The sequence below is a fragment of the Amborella trichopoda genome, chromosome 4 (assembly GCF_054954075.1).
Source record: "Amborella trichopoda isolate Santa Cruz 75 chromosome 4, AtrichopodaSantaCruz75HAP2 v2.0, whole genome shotgun sequence".
Taxonomy (NCBI): domain Eukaryota; kingdom Viridiplantae; phylum Streptophyta; class Magnoliopsida; order Amborellales; family Amborellaceae; genus Amborella; species Amborella trichopoda.
The window spans coordinates 34,903,172-34,924,790 of NC_142339.1; the positions used below are offsets into that span (position 1 = coordinate 34,903,172).

The 21,619-nt window shown below is 35.2% G+C and overlaps 1 long non-coding RNA gene across 1 annotated transcript; it reads right to left on the minus strand.

Annotated features, from left to right (window-relative positions):
- Positions 1-10,878: 10,878 nt before the first annotated feature.
- Positions 10,879-17,644, minus strand: LOC110006779 (uncharacterized). Its single transcript, XR_002280049.2, has 3 exons — positions 16,846-17,644; positions 15,501-15,570; positions 10,879-11,336 (listed from the first exon to the last, which is right to left on the minus strand). It is a non-coding gene; the product is annotated as an uncharacterized LOC110006779 (long non-coding RNA).
- Positions 17,645-21,619: the final 3,975 nt, after the last annotated feature.

The window sequence follows — 21,619 nt, forward strand, 5'->3', positions numbered from 1 at the left end:
GATCACATGCACCTTTATATGGGAGGGAAAGATAGGGAGTATTTTGAAAAAATACTGACTGAAACAAAGTCAGTATATATAAAGCACCATTATAGAAACAATAATGAGTTGGCATATTAAAAAATGACAATATTAAACATCATGTCTTATAAAGACTGGGGTTTTGATCAGTTAAAACCAAGATACTTGCAAAGTAATAGCTCTAAGTATATACCTTTCAAGGGTATTTTGATCAATTTATTTTTTGAGAATTATTATTTTGATATTTTTATTAGGTGTACCTTGCTGAGAAGAATGGACACTCCAAATTTCATATGATTTGGATTTGTAAAAAATATTAAAATTATATTACGAAATGAGGTCATATGCTCGTCAAATCGCCCTAGATTCAATCTGGGCCGTTGGGCTTACACTATTCCAGTGTTTTAAAAAACGGTCCGACTGCACCTAGGCACCCTAGACCATAACCACCACAAGCCCAAACCCAGGCGGATGTATGGGTGCCCAGGGTCGTAGTCCCTTTTTCATTTTTTTAAATCGCCCACAAGGGCAAAGGGGGTCATTTTGACCCCCAAGATAGTATAAATATATGATGGGAGTTATTTTAACCCCCAAAGTGAAAAAGACACCCTCAGCCTCTATGCTAAACGTATTTCTGAGAATCGAAAGTATTTTTTGTGGATTGAAATTATTTTTAGGGTGCTAATGGAGGTATTAGATAACTTTTGAGTTGATTAGTAGCTCAATCGAGCTAACAAACATCGAAGACTAGAGATTTGGTAGAAAAGGTCAGTTTGTAATCTTTATTTGAGCTAACAAACATCGAAGACCAGAGATTGAGCAAAAAAGGTCAGTTTGTAATCTTTATTTGAGTTTTATTTCTACGGGGTCTACTAGGGGTGAGGATCCGGGATGGAAGTATTGTGTTAGCCTGGATAAGAATGATAAGAATAAGACTATATGCAATTTATGTGGTCATGTTTCTAATGCCGTCATAAATAGATTTAATAAACATCTTGTCGATATTAGAGGTGATGTTGCTCTGTATATGAAAGTCTCATAGCCTGTAAAGAAAGAAATTTCGGAGTACATTTAAGGTGAAAGGAATAAAAAAAATTAAAAGAAAAGGATATGGCAGAATTAAAGGTAGGGGTCCATGTTTTTTATGATGATATTGACAGTAAAAATGATGAAGAGGGCGAAGAAGAGGTAGCCATGGTTGGTACTTAGAGCTCTAAGGGTAAGAGGGCTTTGGGGTCTAAGAAGGCTTGTATGAGAGGGTCTATCGATAGTTTTTTTTACACCTAGCCCCGAGACAATAATTGAGAATGGGAAGGGAAAAGGGAAAAAAACAGGTGACTCTTGAAAATAGATTTAAGAAGGAAGACAAAGGCCGGGTGATTCAGTAATAGATTTAAGAAGGAAGACAGAGGCCGGGTGATTCAGTATATTGCTCGATGGTTTTACCATGCGGGCATTTCTTTTAACACCACTCGCTTGAGTAGCTTCCATATAATGTTGGAAGCAACTGGGCAATTTAGGCCAGGTTTGAAAAGCCCAACTCTATATGAGATTGATGAGCCACTACGGAAGAAAGAAGTTCAAGTTACTAAGGAATATCTCAAGACCCATAATGAGGGAAGAGCTAAATGTGGGGTTTTTTTAATGACTGATATGAAGAATGATAGTAAGATGAATTTGTTGGTAAATTGTCCCTTGCGTACAGTTTTTTTGCGATGCATTGATGCTTTTGATGACATTTATGATGCTTATTATATATTTTCTTTCATTGATAAGGGCATTGAGGAGATTGGGGAGGAACTTGTAATTCAAGTGACCACAGATAATGCTGATCCCAATCTAGCTACAAGTCATTTGCTTCAACAGCAGAGGCCTCGCATATTTTGGACTGCTTGCACTGCACATTGCGTAGATCTTATTCTTGAGGCTATTAGTGAGTTGGCTACTATTAAAGGAGTTCTTTCTAAGGCTAAGGAGGTTACAGTCTTCATATACATTCACGCAATTGCATTTAGCATGATGCGCAAGTTTACAAAGAAGAGAGATCAAGTGAGGCCCGGGGTCACTAGATTTGCCACTGCCTACCTTAATCTAAAGACATGTATAGCAGTAGGATCCTATTGAGGTCTACGTTTGCTTCAGAAGAGTGGAGTAGGTGTAAGTGGTCAAGAGATGTCAAGGGAAACAAGGCACAAGATATTGTTCTTTCTAAATATTTTTGACGTGGGGTAAAGCATGCGATAATAGTATTTTTTCCCTTGGTGAAGGCCTTCCACTTGGAAGATGATGTTGATAAGATAAGCCCTCCATGGGCTTTATATCTGATGCACTTGGAAGGGCTAAGAATGATATTGCAAAGAATTTGGGCAATGATGAGGACAAGTATGGCCCAATTTGGGAGATTATAAATGTCAAGTGGGAAAGGCAGCTCTATAGACCATTGCATGCAGCAAGGTACTACTTGAACCCCAAATTGTTTTAGGCAGATATAGATATTGAGGCAAAAGGTACAATTATGGATGGTTTTAATGAGTGCCTTGAGAGATTAGTTCCCGATCCACATATCCAAGATAAGATATCAACAGAAGAGCGCATTTCTTACAAGTGTGCTTTGATGTCATTCGAGAAAGACATGGCTCTAAGATAGAGAAACAAAGACGAACCAAATAAGATCTTGTGTACTTTTGTTTCATAGTTTTCTAATTTTCTTTCAATTTTAGGTTCTTAAAAATATGTATGATAATGTTAAATACTTAAATTAATTATAAAGGTTGTCCACATATTGCAGCCCAATAGTGGAGACAACATGGGAGTAGAGCTCCACACCTCCAGAAGATGGCTATTCGGATCTTGAGTTTGACAACTACCTCTTCTGATTGTGAGCGCAATTGGAGTTTGTTTGAGATGGTATTTTTCAATTTATATGCTTTTCTCATTTACAAGTTCATCTTTCTAATATACATTCATAGAAGATAAGAAGATCATAGTAGTCTAGTACTTATGCATTTTTCCTTATAGGTACATACAAAGAGAAGAAATAGGCTTGAGCAAAGGAAGCTCAATGACTTGGTTTATGCTAGCAAGAATCAAAGGCTCAAGGAGAAGAAAAACCAGCCAAAGAAGGATCTCGTCGCTTCAGAAGACATGGACAATGCTTCAGATTGGCTAGTTGGGGACCCTGGCAATGTTTGAAAAAATGGTCCGCCCGGAGCCTAGGCGCCACCCTATGCACCGCACGCTTAGGCCTAGGCAGCCCGTTCTAGGCGGATGTACCTGGGCAGGAGCCTAGGCAGGCAAGGCGGACGTCCAGGGATGTGAGTTTTTTCTTTTTTTTTAAAGATATCCAAAATAGCAAAGGGGGTAATTTCGACCCCTAAAATGATTTAAATAGGTTATGGGGGTTATTTTCAACCTCCAAGTTAAAAGAATAATTACATAAACCCTCAATCTCTTAGCTATACCTATAATCAAAATATTTTGTGTAGTTTGAAGAACCTTCCTAAACTTCTTATTATGGAATGTGCCTATTTTTTAGAATCAAAAGTATTTTTTGTGGTATGAAGAAGCTTCCTAAACTTTCCACTTATGATGAAATATGGAGAGTTGGAGACAATTACTAATACATATCCTATTATACTTTTTAAATTTTGTATGGTTTGAGTTTTGAAATGTTGAACAAGTTTATTCTCAACATGCGATATGTTATATGTTTGTATATTATAAAGTATGTTACAATATTTTCAAATGCAATAAATTACAAAATTGACACAAATACATGTATAAATATTATATGGGGCGGTTTGCATAGAGCCTTGGCTCTAAACAATCAAATTAGAGCCTACCTTCAAATAGTATTGAGAAATGTGGTTTCAATCCTTGAAATTTTTGTAATAGCCTTAAAATGTATTTTCATTTTTATTTACAAAGTTTAAAATTTAAAAAATAGTATAAATAGACAGATCTATAAAAACTTGAAAATCTTAAAAATTGACGGTCAAAAAATGCATTACAAAATATACTATTTCCAAAACTTGAAATCCATTTTTTTCTCATGTCCATGCATCTCAATGTCGAGATGATCAATTTGAGGATATTTGAGCATCAAAACAACCTCTTCTAGTGAAATTTTTTAGGTAGGCTCTTATTTGATTATTTATAACCTCAGCCCTATATAAACTTTTCCCATATTATATATCTATAGAATTTGTACTACAGGGCGCCCAAGGTTCTGGGCAGCCGCCTAAGCTCCCCTTGGGCATTGGGCACCACGCCAGCCGCTTAGCATTTTTTGTAACCTTGGACCCTAGTACAGAGGAGGTCTTCCCTGGAGAGGGTTTGACCTGGGAAATGATAAAGGAGGCTTCGAGACAAGCTTCTAATCCTAAGAGGGCCACTCAAGCAACGACTTGTGTTGATACCTCACACTCACAGAGGGAGATAGAGGAAGCGGAGGCAGATTCACAAAAATCTATGGAAGACGAGGAATATGTTGAAGAGGGTGATGATTCTAATGATGACAGCCTCGATTCCGATGCAGATGCAAGCAATAACGATGATGATTCTAATTCTTATTGATGTCGTCTCTTTTCTTTTTTGTAACTTTATTGCATCATCATGGTTTGGGCTTTAGACATTTGGATTTTGGATGTTAAACCGACTTTTTTTTGCCTTTTTGGACTATTTTATTGTGTGGTTTTGTACTTTTGAAAGTCAATTTGTTGACAACTTGGAGAGTTATAGACTTGAAGGTTAAAAGCAAGTAGATCTATAAACATATGAAAATCTTGAAAATGGACGGTATAGATAATATGTTGTAAAATGCACTATTTCTGAGACTTAAATTTTTTTTATTTTTCATAATCATACATCTTGATGTCGAGATGATCAATCAAAAAGTTTTTCAACATTAAAACTACCTTTTTCGATGGATATTTGAAGGGCATCCGTAGTTCTACATTATGAGGTAGCATCCTTATATAAACCTTTTCCTATATATATATATATATATATATATATATATATATATATATATATATATATATATATATATATATATATGAAAAAATCTAACAATAGCTGGCCAGCTATAATGAATAGTACTATAGGTGGAATGGGAACCGTCAGATCTTCATCATATGGTTCATAATGTATATCACTGTTTTAATTTTAATTATTTTTCTATAAATTGGATCATAATGAAATTTTGGACATGTGTACTAAAAAATAGGGCGCACAAATAAAAAATATATAAAAAATATTTCTCAGAATATAAAATGACCGAAATACCCCTGAAAAATGACAGGGGTATTCTGATCATTTTAAATTATTGAAATACTTTTTTTATAATTTTATATGATGCACAATAGTGTTAGGTATATACACCCAAAATTTCATATTAATCAAATTTATATAAAAGAACTTAAAATTAAAATAGTGTGTGTATCCATGCGTGCGCGTGTGTGTGTGAAAGGCTGGCGTAAGCCTACTAGCTGACACAACAGTGTAAGCCCAACGGCCCAAATTCAATTTGGGCCGATCTGACAAACACGACTATATTTCGTATTTTAATTTAAATTTTTTCTATAAATCCAAATTAGATGAAATTTGGAACGTCCATTTTTCTCATCAATGTGCACCTAATAAAAATGTAAAAAAAAAAATATTTCCGAAATTTAAATGAGCCAAAATACCCCTCAAAAATTCCAAGTGCATTATTTAGGGGTATTTTGATCAATTTAAATTTTATGAATAATTTTTTAAATATTTTTATTAGATTCCCTTATTTTTTAAGAATAGACGCTCCAAATTTTAAGTGATTTGAATTTGTTTAAAAAAATTAAAATTAAAAAATAAAAAGCAGCCGTGATCATTGGATCAGCCCAGATTGGATCTGGGCTTTTAGGCTCACACTGTTCCATTAGCTAGTGGGCTTATGCTAGCTTTTCTCATATATATATATATATATATATATATATATATATATTTGAAAACACAAAAAAAAAAAACCCAACTTTCCATTTCTTTTTTGCATTTTTGGATCATATTTTTAAGTTCTTTTACAAATTTACAGTTCGTATTTTGTCATAGCCCTTAAAAGTTGAATTAAGAATCCATAAAATAGAAAAGAAATATGCAAACAATTTTTTTTTTCTTTGTGCTTTCTGTTTCGTTTTTTTCAAAGGGGTTTTCCCTTATTTTAAACAACAAACACACAAAAATGCAAAAAGAAAAAAAAAAAAAAAATGGAAACACCTATTTAACAAAAGAACTGAAATTAATACCTAATTGCAGTTTTCGGTTATGGCTTTTCAAAGTCAAAAGAACCAAAATTAATAACCTTAAAATTAAAAGAAAAAAATGCACAAAGAACCTAACAGAAAAATATCAGAGAAAGCCCTTAATCTTTCTTCTTTTTTTTTTTTTGCATTTTTCTAAATCCAAAAAAAGAAGAACTTTGAGGGTAAGTACTCGACTTTTGGCTAGATTTTATTCAGCATATGGCTGGATATTTCATTGGAAATCTTATTGCAATGCCCCAAAATTATAGTTAGAGAGAGAAAAGTGTGAAAGCCCCTACTATCTAAAGTTTCTTTTTATATGACTTAAAACCCTAGAATTTAAGAATTCCAAAATTACCCCCTTGTAATTTTCTAAGGATGAAACCCTCCCCCCTATGATGGGTTTAAAAAGGCATTTAAAAAAAAAAAAAGGAGGAATCGGGCTTAGGTCAAGGCAGTAGCAGCTGGGTTTTCATAACACTACGTCTCAAGTTCCACTCCTACGTAACCTTGTCACCAAAAAAAAAAAGAGAAAAACGTCAAAAGTAACCTTTTAGTGGATTGGCCGGTTCAGTCATGGAATGTTGGACCGGAGTGAACCGGCCATACATTGGCCTAGCTGATCCACCAGTCCATGACTGGTTTGCAGTTCCAATCGGTTCAAAATCCTTGGACCGAATTGTGGACCACTTCCCGATTCGAACTGGGCAGTCCAGTTTGGTTCTAACAACCTGGTTTATGCTTCCTATAAACAAGCTTAAGGATTCTCAGAGATGGAGTTACAAAAAAACTTTTTTTATTAAATGAGCATAAATAAATTGCCATTAGTAATGAGAAGAAAAGATAGTATTTTGTAAAAATAACCATCATTTAAAGTCGCTGATCTTTAACTGCCATTACACCAAGGTGGCATCTCGTACTTTCACGAGTGTGTTGAATAGTGATGATCTCTTCAAGTAATTCTCTAGGAGATCATTTCTTAGTGACTTTTGAAATGCTGATTTTCCTTAGGACATTTTTAAAACATTACCAATTTTATAAATGCTAAGAAATATCCCAGAGTAACACATGAAAAATTTGCAAAAAATATGCCGAGGAGATGTATATACTTGTATATCAGCAGCTTACTTTCTTTTCTCCTTCCTTATTGAATAGTATTTATGCCTTCCTTATTGCATAGTATTTATGCATGATACTCATAGTAAGGTCATGTAAATATTACAAGTTCTATGCCCTTCTATACTTCCGAAGTTCAGTCGAGTATTCTGTAAGTATATTGTCTAGCATAGTATTCAGTCATATTGAATTATAATACAAGCATTGTGCATCATCATTTTCCTTTCCCCCGAATTAGAGTTCACAAGGAAATGCCATTTTCTTCATTGCCTATCCTAAGATTTTGCCATGGCATCAGAACCTGAGTATTCTGTACTCGCAGATTTGTGATCGAGGGATTTGAAACAACAGTTTACACAGATCATAATTTGGAACCAGATTTGCTTTCCTATTGTGTTTTTCTTCAATTAGATTCGAGATCCACAATTATTAAAAAGTATCAGACATGTAGCATGTTGCAAAATTTAGCCAGAAAGTTACGGATTCTGCTCATCTCCTTTAAAAAAGATTTTGGAGACTAATTACAGACTGCTTGTATGCTTAACTACTAAAATATTAGGCAGATTTTTGTTTATACCTATGAAGGCAACACATTGCTTACACCCATGAAGTTGTGGTTAAGCTCATCCTCATTGGGCTTATTTTCTGTTTAGCAAAGATTAGGTTCTTTGCTGAGGACTGTTACAATGAACAATGCATAGTTGAAGCATTACGGTCATTCTTTATAAAGTGCATGGCGTATTATTGTAAAAGGTTTTTACATTGTATTATTAATTATACATTCAATATATTGACAATAGGTTATGGATGTCACTGTTTTCAGTTTTAGCATTCTCTTGACATTGTATCAGAGCAAGATTTCAAACCACAGCCACCATAGGGAGGCCAAACTAGTGGTCTTTGTCCTAAACCCCAACTTATCAAGGAACCAAGAGGATGTAGGCACATTGCTGAGAACCTTCCGACTTAAAATCTTTCCAGCCAAAATTTTCTACAGAGAGCACCATGCTTCTCAAGCTCACAACCTTCAGAAGGAACATAAACATTTTAGGATTTGTTATTAAATAACCCATGAACATGTTATGTGATAATCAAAGTGTGGTTCAAATTTCCTCTGTATGTATATTTTTAATCAACCCGGAAGGCAACTAATAATAGATAGTGGCTTATTTAGGGAATGTGTAGAGAAGCAAATATCAAAACTTAGTGCAACAAGTCTGATCATGTTAGCATATTTCTGATGGAAGTCATGGATTTTGAAAAAACCTCAACCATTCATATGCAAGATAGGAATGCCGACCTCCGTTTGCTAAAATCATAGGGGAGTGCTGAAGATGCAAGAAATTGTTCCTAAAGTAAAACATTCACATTCCCGATGAATTAAAATATTCATATTCTCAATGAAATTCATCAAGTAATCAAGTATCATTCATTTCTACTCCATTACGATACTAGTATCACTATGCTCTTCTTATTTATAAATTCTCTGTCATATCTTTAAGCTCATTAGTCATAGCTCTTTAAGCTCATCATAATTTTAGGTAATTATTCTTGCGCCTCTTCTCTTTCTGTCAGACATAATCTAGAGTAAGTACTCCTATAGAATGATAATCCATATTAGAATAATAACAACTATTTTGATTATCATTAACTCTTCAAAGTCCTCGCTACGAGACTGGTCTTTTTCACAACCACCACCTGGTAAGGCTAACTAATATCGGGTTTCTTTATAAGATCCCGAAATATCCATAATCAGATATTGCAACTTTTGTGGGGATATTTTAAACTAGAGAATAAAAAAGTATAAGACATTTCTCAAAGAAGGTCAGAACTCAGAAGTCGGTACATCAGCATGCCAACTATGACTTGTTACATTCTTTGGTTTAAATATTTTTTTATATCAAGTGGAAGTTTCTCAAGCATGAGATCTCAACTATATGGGAAGAACATAATTAAACTCAAAGACCCATCTAATCATCCAGAAGGATGTATCATGAAGCATTCATCTGGATAAAGAAAACAGAGTGTGATATATAGACTCTAAATGGCAATTTGGTAACAAATGTCAGATATGATGGCTCGATAAATTGTCAAAGAAAAATGAGAGATTAATACAATTCTTTTTGGTGCAATCTCATTCAGACTTTCCTCTTCAGCAAATACTTGGTTTGATAACTTTGTCAAACATAAAAAAAAAGAAAAAAAGTCGTACTTCTTTGTTACATATAAAGACGATGTAATAGGCACAATTCAAGCTTATGTCCACCCCATGCAAACAACTATCAAAATCAACAAAAGTACATAATGAACGAAATAAAAGCTTCCTGGATAATATGAATATACATTGTTTGCACTTACTATTAGCAATCGATAACAAGGGTTATAAAGAGACAGGAAATCATGGTCAATTCCCCTAAAAAATAAGCAGGTTAGGTACCTCAACAATAGGAAATGCGCAAGACGTAGGCCCCATATTACCACAAAAAGAGTCACAAGTATCTGATTTCACATAGGACACCCAAATAAATAGGCAAATAAAATCCCTCAATTCAGCGATACTAGGGTAATCAATGAGAGAATATATATGAGACAAAATTGAAATCACTGATCTAGGACACTCCACTCAGCTTATCCCGAAACCATTTTTTCAAATCGAACCAAAGGGACACATGATCCATAGTCTCTAGCTCGGGCTCATCATTAGCCCATCAAAACCAACCAATTGGCAGTGGAATTCTGGGATTCAATAGATTATAGATGCACCCCCAAGGACAAGTACACTCAGCACCTCACAAGGATGCGGGGCTCCTCTCTATGCACGTGGCATGTCCTTCACAAGGCACTCTTCCGGGAAGGCGGCTTCCCATATGATACAACTGTCATATGCACATGTCATGGATGAGGCTATGCCAAGGATTTGGCCCTTGCCCTCACAAGCCACCTCTTCCATGCCGGAACACTCTGTCCCGACTCCGACCACAGGCAATACCAACCCTCAACTGACGAATATCCTTTAATCCCTCACAATATCCAGGCTGCTACCCAAACCCTATGTTCAACAGTTTCCATGACTCAGAGACACCCCTCCCAGGCCCTATACTACCTAGGCCCGATAGGTCACAATGGGTAGGCGAGACAACCAACCGTCCCCTTTCAGGAACCAAGCTTCCATTGGTGCCAACAAAATAGTACGAGGGTATGAGTTACACAATGTCAAGGCCTTGAAAGGACACACAAGCCCAACAGCCTAGACGTAACGCAGGCACCTAGGTGGGCGCCTCTGTCTCAAGGTGCCTCACACACACAGAGATATGTATATGTGTGCTCCAAAGGGATACATACGTATAGCTATGTATCTGAAACCCATTGAAATCATAATTTACAAGGAACATATTTCACAATTGTAGATTAATAAATGTGACATTAAACTAACAACCATAAAGGAGCATATCGAAAATCCAAATGCCAATACCAAATTGCAGAATATGTTATACCATGGCTCCATGTCCAATACCATAAAGTCATGAACTTAAAGTACTCAATTACTAAAATAAATAAGAAACTAAGCACAAGGTCACAAGCTCACACGCATTCAAATCCACCAATACAGAGAAATATAAAATGCATATTATGAATTGATCTCCTCCTATATCTCCATCATCTTCTATGAATTAAGAAGTAGTAATCGATCTGCTGGTCCCCCTCAGGATTAGAAGCTTGCCCCGAAGCCTCCCCAACCATATCCCAAGTCAAACCCTCACTACGGAAGACCTCCGTTTGAAGATCAACCCACCACTCATTGGCATCATTTGTCTTTCACTGCAATGGTGTCCCCTTTGTCATGATCATTAAAATGCTGATTTTGCCTCCGATTGAATTAGATGACGACTAAAGCATTTTCTTTCTTCCTTCTGATCAAGTCTATTCTTTTCATTTGTATGCACCATGGGAAAAATGCATGAGTTAGAATTTAGATAACTACAGTGATACTCTAAATCTATAATAGTATATTGGTCGAGTTATGCAATACAGTAAACTTATAATAAATCATGAGCTAAATGAACTTTGAAGTCACAATTTATAACTTACACGTTATAAATTTATAATCGTAATCATAACTTATACACTAATACTAATATAAAATGTTATAATCATTGTAAAATGTAAATTGCCGTCTTACCATTTCAAATGAACTCCAAATGTACCCACAATTAGATGAGCTACATGCTAAATTCAATATCCGAATGGCCATCTTTAGAAACTTAGGAGCACTACTTACATGTTGGCTCCCACGTTGTTTAGGAGAGAGAGAATGCATCTATCCTAATGAGATATTGGTATTCTAAACACCAATATCATAGAGAGAGAAAACTCTCAAAGTGCTTTGTGATTTCCCTATGGGTCCCCTGCATAGAGAGAAATAATGGGGAATAAAGTGCAATAGTTTCTCTCTCTATTCTGGTGACCTAAATGTGTTTTTCTCTCCTATTTTTCAGGAAAAATAGTTTTATATGGCTCCTACATACTCTGGCGACTTGACCAACAGATTCGAACAATTTACAAGAACCTCCATGACTGGAATCAAATGGCTCCCTGCCTTTTTTGGCAAATTTTCCCCATGCTGGAGGGAAAGATGGGAGAGAAAATTTAGGCTCTTTTAGTGTGGACGATTTTGGAATTTTTAATAAGAAAAGGGACAATTAGGTAAGTGTCATCTAGAAAAGGTCGGGAGATGGGTATTGATCCTATTTTTAAAAGGAAGAGGGGCTCTATGGAGTTTACAATGACCAAAGGTTCTATCCAGACATAAATTAGGGACAAGGGGGACCAAGTCATTTTCCCAAAAGATTATAAGAAAAATGTACTTCCTCCCTTCAGATTCATGCAGTTTAGACAATAACTAAGATTCAAGTAGATTGCTGAAAATTTATATTGTCCACAAGCTTATGATTCCATGATATGGCAAGGTAGCTACATAGTATATTTTTTATAATTCTACATATGGAACGGAGTGTCATACATGGATTTACACCCATCTCAATTTATTTGGACATCATAGCACGTAATGCATATTCGATAGCAACCCATAAAGTAACAAGTCAGTATCATTTATGGTTACTCTACCAAAAAGAGTTTAAAGCATTGAGTCACTATCCATTCTAGTTTGCATATATGTTGAGTCACATTATTCGTTATCGGAATCTCTTACCGAAGGTCGTGATTCTGATTCGGAACCCCAATTCGTCGATTCCGACTAGGAATCTTCATGGAAACTGCTTCTGTGAAGTCTAGAATCTCGATTCCTTGTTTTAGGAATCTCAATTCAAATACTTAAAGAATCTCGAATCGGTGAACCTCAATTTTACACTAGTTGAAACTGATTTCCACATTTACTGGAATTTTGCCCCTTCCCCCTCTTTTTATTTTCTTTTTGTTTTTTTTCTGAGAAGTGATGTTTAGAAGTTTTCAAGGCATCAAACTACTCAAGCTAGACACTCAATCTCAAGCTATAAGGTGTAGTCATCTTTTTTGGCATGACATGACCAATGGAAATCAAGGTTCTCCACTTAATTCTTTAAGTATGCTTTGTATTGATCCAATGGAGGGATTGCAACTCCAAGATGCACTGTTTTAAAAAGCGGATCGCCCAGTGCCTAAGCAGCCTCCTAGGCAGTCCAGAAGGCTTGGGTGCCTCACCGAGGCCTATGCGCGCTGTCCCTGGGCGGGCACCCAATGCCCAGCCATGGGAGGCCACCCAGGGGGGCATTTTTTGGTCTTTTTCTAACACCAAAGGGGCAAAATCATGCATTTTAGGTTCATTTGAAACTTAAACCCGATTAAAGCCTATTTTAGAGAGAGAAAATCCCAAAAAACTAGTTTTTGGTGATTTCTATAGGATCGAAGGGTTTCTCAAAGTTACAAGAAATCGATAAGCATCACCCATTAGTATTAGATTTAGTGGACTATCAGACTAGGAACTTATGGATTATGAAGGAGTGTGTGCGATGTAGACTTGTGTACTATACATTTGATGTGTCCTAAATCTCTAACTCTTATGCGTTATAGAGTTATATTTATACTGTTAGACTATTGAGATATTTTTCTTTCTACTCTTGGGCGCCTGCCTAGGCGTCGCCTAGCATTTTTTGAAACACTGCCAAGATGTTAGAAATAATGTAGTACAAATAATATAAACATGCATGTATAGCATATCGGTCAATGAATGGCATTGAGATATGTATTGTTTCCCTCTCAATTCCCTCTTGATTTCAAAGATGTCGGAATCTAGAATCCATAAATGAAGGAATCTCGATTCCATATTGGTTGATTCCAAATAGGTCGGAAACTCGATTCCATAGAGCTAGAAATCTCGATTCCATATATGTCGGGATCTCATTGCATTTTGGTTGAATCTCAATTCCTATAAAATTGGAATCTTGTTTCTCACGATTCATCTTGTACAGACATCGATTCCGAAGATAGGAATATCCAGCTGACTGCAATTATGTGATTACAATTCCTAAAACAATTCGAATTCAGAATCGCTTACAACAGCTATGAGTCAAACAACATATTCATCTTCAATTTTTATAGAAAAACATTATCTAAACAAATTAGAAGCATTCATAAGCACCCGAAAATTCATGTACTCAAGGCCAGGATACATTAACATATACACACATTCCAAGACATTTGATGGTGTTGGGTTAACTTAGGCATGCCCTATGGCTGGCTCAATTTTCCCAACTAAATTCTCAAATACAATTAATTCACCAAATATATAATTCGAAAATCCCAATCAACATCGGTTTTGCACACAAGTGGGAATGCGGAAGCCACACATGTGAGAGAAACACATGATGAAGTGATAACAGTGATGTAGGTGATTGTAAGTAGCAAACCTACAAAATGGTCTAATATTGTCCTTGTAGCTGACAATTGGGTATAGTGATGCTCTATTGAAAGCTCCCTCAAACACATACAATGTCCCAACCCACTCTACCAGTTACAAAAACCAAACCTCTAGATCTCCAAAAGTGACCTCCAAAATGTGAACCACAAAACAAGGGGCAGTTTCATCTTTGTGCATTTAGGACTAGATTGTCTTTCTCACTTTTTGCTTTCCTATCTACGATCGTGATGTAAAGTTTGTAATCAATGGCCTAGATTATCTTTTGGTTTGGGTTAACACTATAAGTAGCTTATGATGTAAGAGTGAGAATAGCTTTTGAGTTCTATCCTGAGGTTTTTTGGGTTTATGCAAAGTTGTGGCTATGGAGCTTGGCTTGTAATCTCTCGTACAATTTTGATACATTAGAAAGTTTGTCTTCTTTTTAATCCTTTTCCTATCATGATGCACACGAAGTGCCTTAGTGCCTTCAAATTGAAGAGCGCCATAATTAATTGTTTGATCCGTGTCTTCAAAAACAAGAGCCTCAAAATCAATAGTATGATTTCCACTGCCTGCCATCTATTACCATAGATTTTTGCTACGAGACAAAATGCTGCTCTGGCAATTAAATCCAATAAGATATTTAGTGTACAATCCAATACATCTGAAACCAGTGTGCCCAGACTCACCACTGCCAACACAAAGCCACAGGGCGAGGCAGAGTTACTAGCCCGCTTGGACTCAAGTGAGTCAAGGCACACTGTCTGAAACCTTTGAAAGAATAATAAATTGGTTCTCACTCTCATCCAGTGATGGGTAAATTATAATCTCTAATGTGTTCATAACTTCATAGAACAAAGGGAATGCCGGAATTGTCTCTATTTTGCATATTTCGGTATCAGATCTGAACACCCTGCAACTTCTTATCCATTTTTCCTGAATAAGGGTTATTCCACTACATGGCTTTAAATTTGAACAAAAACAGAAACCAAATATAATTAAAAATGATATTCTTTACAAGCGAAAAATTCCTTTATCATAATAATCAAACCCTAAACATAAGTAACAGTAATAGCAGCAACAAAAAAAATGATATAAGTAAACAAGAAAGACAGACATATAGAGGCATTGGCAAAAGAAAAACAAAAGGGATATCGTGAGGTACAATGTCCATGCTAAACAAAAAATTGTACCTGCAAAATCGGTGAGCTTGTCGACCCTAAAAATGGCAGTAACAAGGAAGAAGAGGAGTTGGTACCCAACCTGTAATAAACAATAACCACATTTCAAGCAAATGAGGCCTTTCAAAAAAGGACAACTGAGTTTAGAGAGAGAGAGATATTTTGGTGACGATAGCGGTGATAGCCAGGAAATGGGGGTCCAAAACGGCAGCCATGGTAGTACGATTTTTATGTTCTCAGGCGCCAAACGGAATTTAGAGAGAGACAGAGCGGAGCGAGGTGTCAAATGGAGGGGGGACACGGTTTCTCTGAGTCCATGTAAAAATGAGTCACCTCTTAAAAATCTTCTCTTGAGATTGATTTTTTTGTACCTAATTTTTAAGGATATGCAATTTCAAAAATATATTTTAATTTTTATCTAATTAAAAAAAATCAACTTTTATAAATCCTGTCTACACTTTTTTTCTTTTTTCTTTTTTCTTTTTTTTCTTTTTTTTCTTCTGAAATTTTTTAAATCAAAATAGCCTTTTTACAATAAGGGTGTGGTTCCTATAAGATTGCAATTTGTAACCTGAAACAATCCAATTAAAGAGCACATCCAAATTTTATCATAGAATATAATTTTGATGTAAAAAATTATGAGGATTATCTAAAAATCTATTTTTATCTCTAATTATAAAATTCTAAACTCTACAAACGATTGGAATCAAGTAAATCCATAAAGATATGAAAATCTCAAAAATAAACGGTTTAGATAATGTGTTTTAAGATGCACTATTTATGGGACTCAAATTTTTTGTTTTTTTTCATATTCATAAATCTCAGCGTCAAGATTATCAATTAGAGGGTTTTTTAACATTAAAACACAATTTTCCGATAGATTTTTTAGGTGTATTTTTAATTCTAGGGTTGCAACCTTATACAATCTTTTTCCTCACAGTAATCATACTTCGCACACCTTATTTGAAGGTTAACATGTTTTACGGAAATGGCCGAAAAAATACATCAAATTGCCTGAAAATTCTTACTAATTTTACACTTCAAATCTCAATGCAATTTTACCAGAAATTCCTGCTTATTTTTCATTCCATTTATTAACTTGCATGAATTCCCGTTTATTTTCCAATCCAAGCTTAATTTGCCCTAAAGAAACACTGGCACTCTTCGCCTGAGGACAAGAAAATCCGGCTTAGTCTGCCAGAAAAAGCACCGAAACTTGCTGGAAACATTACCATCAACCACCAGGCAATCCCCGTAAAACTAGAAACTCATGTTCAATTCCCCAAAAATTTGAACGGCAAAAGGCCACAGGCGTACCAGTGGACCTGTTATAATAAGTTTTGGCTGGAAAACTCACCGGAAAATTGCTGAAAACCTCAAATATGACTCCAAAATTGCCCCATTTTCATCGGATTCTGATGAGACGAACGCATGAGAGAGAACCAAAAAGGAGAGAGGGCCTTCTCTCCTCCAAATGCCGGTGATTTTTTTTTCCTCTAATAAATTTGCCTTATTTGTCATGTACATCTCTTTCAAAGCTCTCTTCCTCAACCCACCCATGACTGTCTCTCTCTCTTCACATCAATAACCCTCTCTCTACCCCCTTCTTCCATTCCCTTTCAAATGATCAAATCTCAGCTTAACATTCTCCATTCTCCAAAACTGCAGATGAAAGATACCCATCGCACTCCTCTCTCTCTCTAAAAAAAAAACCATCTGGCTCATGTCCCCCGAACTTTCATTCTCTCCTCATTCTCAGCCCCAATCTCGATGCCTTTATCTTATCATTCTCAGCCTCAATCTCTCTCTCTCTCTAAACGATTCTCTTATGCCTCAATCTCTCTCTCTCTCTAAACGATTCTCTTATGCCCCAATCTCTCTCTCCAAACGATTCTCTTATGCCCCAATCTCTCTCTCTAAGCTATTCTCATATGCCCCTCACTTCTCTCGTTCTCTTTCTCTCTAAATGCGAAAAACCAGCAAACAAATATCTTTCTTGCAAATTAAAAAGGCCTGATTCAGGTACTGAAAATCTTCAGTTAGTGTCTGTGAGCATTGGGTTTTAGCACGATCGACGCCTTCACCGTTCAAATAAGCTGTGGTAGTCTCGTGATGCCAGGCGTTCACGGTAACAGACGTAAGGTTATTTTACGGTAAGTTTGAAGAAAAAATATACATATATATATATAAGTTTTAGGAGATCATGAATATGAAAAACCAAATAAATTTTAAAAATTAAAAATAATAATTATATTAATAAAATATTTAGATCGTAATTTTTAATTATTTTTAGATGGACTATCTATTGTGTTTATTTTTAAAATGGATTCTATGCAAATGTAGAAATACGGTCCCCACCACCGCATGAAACAATTTTCCATTTGAGGGAGTCCCTTTAGCTCAGTGATGTGCCTTACTATGAGAATGGGCCCATATTTGAATCGTGTATTTTATGCTTCCTCACGAGTACGCTATACGTTTGCAAAACACTAATATGGGAGTTTCTTTTTTTTTTTGTTATCATTTAATTTCAAATAAATGATTATTTTCAAAGAAAAAAACTAGATTTTGAGTTTACAAATATCTAGATCGTTCCCTCCCAAAATTGGATGGTTTTATTGCAATGTTGGGACGATAAATTTTTTTTAGGCACATAGTGAGTGAGATTAAATAATTTGGTTTTACTTTGAGGTCCTTTGCCGGATTCTAGAGAGCACATCCCAAATTATGAGATAAAAAATAAATTTCTAGAGCGAGTTTTTCCTAAGAGAATAAATGGATAATATACTTCCTCAGTAGCAGAAAATCTTTTCACTAGTTGAATTAGTTTTTAATTCTGAAAATATTTATAAAAAACCGTTTAATTTATGGAATGCAATTAGTCTCTCATATTTTGTATTTTAGCCTTTTTTTTGCGTTTGTCTAATTCTCACATCACATCAAGAACATCGAACTTTGGAGGGCCTTTTTCTAAGCATATCCATCTACTTTTTTTATAAAAAAAAATGATGGTTCAGACATCTAATATCCTAACTAAAGTGTTTTTCGCAAGTGAAAAACCAGTACAAATATTAGATGCTTGAACCTGTTTTTTTATTAACTATACAGTTCAGATATCCAATGTGTTGTTTACAACACTCCAAACCAAAAAAAACTACCCATAAAACTCGAGTTCCCAAGCTTGTCAGACTTGGAGATTATGAGGTAGACCTAGAAGGGTTGAAATCTCCATCCATCCCATGCATTTAAACAAGACAAACACCCAACCAAATTCAGAGCTCCAACTTCTTGAGAAAGAACCTCCTAACCAAGAAACCACGCAAATATACCTAGGCCTAGTGGTTCATAGTGCTCTCAAAATGTATTCTTCATGCTCAGTCAAAAGAACTAAAACAATGATAGGACAAGGACATGCCCGCTTTTGATATGTACTCTCTTTTATAATCTGCATTTTTTTCTTTTATCGATTGTTTGTCATTGATTGTGGGAGCTATAACAATTGGAACCCAATGAGTTAAAATGATATTAAATTTTTCATGGACCAATAAATCGATTTTTTATTTTGTAGATGGTATGTGTTGATGGAGCAAAAAGATCAATTCACTTCAATTGGCAAATAACATACTTAGGGAGGTTTTCTATTTGATAACTTGAGATCCATTTTAAAGTTATGTATGTATTTCGATAAAAGAAGAGGATTTTGATAATAAAATGGATAAAGTGTATATAGAGCCGATGCTCTAAACAATCAAATTGGAGCCTACCTCAAAAATTTCACTAGAAGAGGTTGTTTTGATGCCCAAATATCCTCAAATTGATCATCTAGACGTCAAGATGCATGGATCATCATCATCAATTTAGCCTTTTAACAATTAATTGGGGTCAGCTACATGAATCCAGGTTCTCCATTCTGTTCATCAAGATGCATGGATATGAAAAATAAATAGATTTCAATTTTTGAAAATAGTGTATCTTGTAACGTATTTTTTTATCAATTTTCAAGTTTTCAGAGATACGCTCGATTTACACTATTTTTTAAGCTTTTAAATTTTATAATTAAAAATAAAAATATATTTTTAAAGCTATCACAATGATTTCCAATATTGAAACTATAGTTCTCGTCACTATTTGAAGGTGGGCTTTGCTTTGATTGTTTAGCGCGTCGACTCTATACAAACCGCACCCGTATAAAATTTCTTTAAAAAAAAATCAGACAAATCCTTATCTCTTGTTTGTGCACTAAAAATCACAAAACGAGCATCAAAATTAGTGTAAAAGTATTTTATCAAAACTAGTATCCATATTAACATCAATAAACGCAGTAAAAAAAGTATCTCAACATTCACATATTTTTTCCAAATATTAAAAATTCATAATGAAATACCTCTATTTTCTTGAGAACTCAAAAAACAATATTTATAACATTTTTTAATATTTTTATGAAATTTTTAAACCCAAATCGAATTTATCCATCGTAATAACTACTGCATTACATTACTTAAAGTAACTAATGATAGAGCCTTTACAGTAATACGACTACCGTGAAGGCTATTTTGATAAAATAAAAATATCAAAATTGAGAAAAAAAAGATATGGACGAGGTTTATAAAAATTGAGGGTTCTGTTTTCTAATTAGACAAAAATTAAGATATGTTTCTGATAATTTTTCTGCTTTTTTTTTTTTTTTTTTTCTTTTCCATATAACCTTCATTGTCTTAATGAATATCGCCTTTCGGAGAAAAAAAAAAACAAAATGGTTAATTTCCGAACTTTGGATTCAAAAATGAATTAGCCGCTTCTTGATAAACCTAATTCAACCATTCTTCTCCTATTACGCTGGGACTTATTGGACTGTCACCTGGCATCAAGCCTGCGCTCATTCATTTCGAGAAGTGTAGTGCGCTCCAACTAGCTGCAAATAGGTCCGGTAATGGGCTGGGAATCGACCGGGCCAACCTTGACCAATGCCTGCGCTGGTCCCTAGAAGGCTTGCCTGAGCCTAGCCCTTCTCAGACCCTGGCTGAAGAGGCCCTAGCCTTATACTAGATACACTAAGCCAGACAAGCCTACTAGAGCCAAAGAAAAAAAGAAATGAAAATAAGGGAAAAAATAGTTGGACTAGGCCGGCCTTGTCATGGCCCTGCTCCTGCCCCAGGCCCTAGAGCCACATTTTGTAACCTAGGTCTCACTTTTTTAGCTTTGGGCTAGGTTGGGCACTCAATTGCCCTAGTTGCGAAGTTTACCTGAAGCGCACTTATGCCCCTGCACATATGCTTTTAAATGGAATATATGGTTGTTAAATAGCGTCTAGTATTTTTTCATACAAACAAAATGAAAAATTATATCAGCACTATTTTATTTTACTGTTATTAGATGATGGTCCAAAAATATGCAATTTTTTTATGAGGTCTTCGTCCTTCAATTTTTTATTTTTTCTAAATTTGCTCCCAGTTCAATGTTTTAAACGTCGGACTCCATATTAAATTTATTTTTTATTCTTATGATATTCATAGATTGATTCGATGTCATAAACATTTTGAAGGTAGGCTAATGTTTAGATCAATGGGCGGCCCTACACTTCTTTAGTCGAAAAAAATACCTTAGATGGAACTTGATTTATAATAGACATACCAAGGAGCTCGAATACTTGGCAGTTCATAGATTGGCCCGGACTGTATATGTATATACTCTCTTTTTATAGTACATACATACATTCATAGATCCATACATACACCTCTCTTTATGTACAATTTGTCATTAGTTGATACTTAATTTACTTAATTTATCCCTATGCAAAATGTGACAAAACTAGAGGCAAAATGGGTTTACAGGCAGTGTGGTGTCAAAAACATCTCGCCGCATCTTTGGTCATACAAAGAACTTTTAAGATGGGACGACTGTAATTGGAACCCACCAACAATCAGATGCATGAAATTAAATTTTGATAGCTTTTGTTTTGGAAATCTAGGGCTTTCAAGAGTTGGGGGTATATATCGTAATCACGAAGGTTAATTTTTTGTTATGCTGGACCTTGTGAAGTGGTTGCAGCTAATCATGTAGAATTTGAATCTTTGCTACAAGGATTGCAGATCTATAAAGAGAGAGGTATGGAGCAAAATTTTATCATTGAA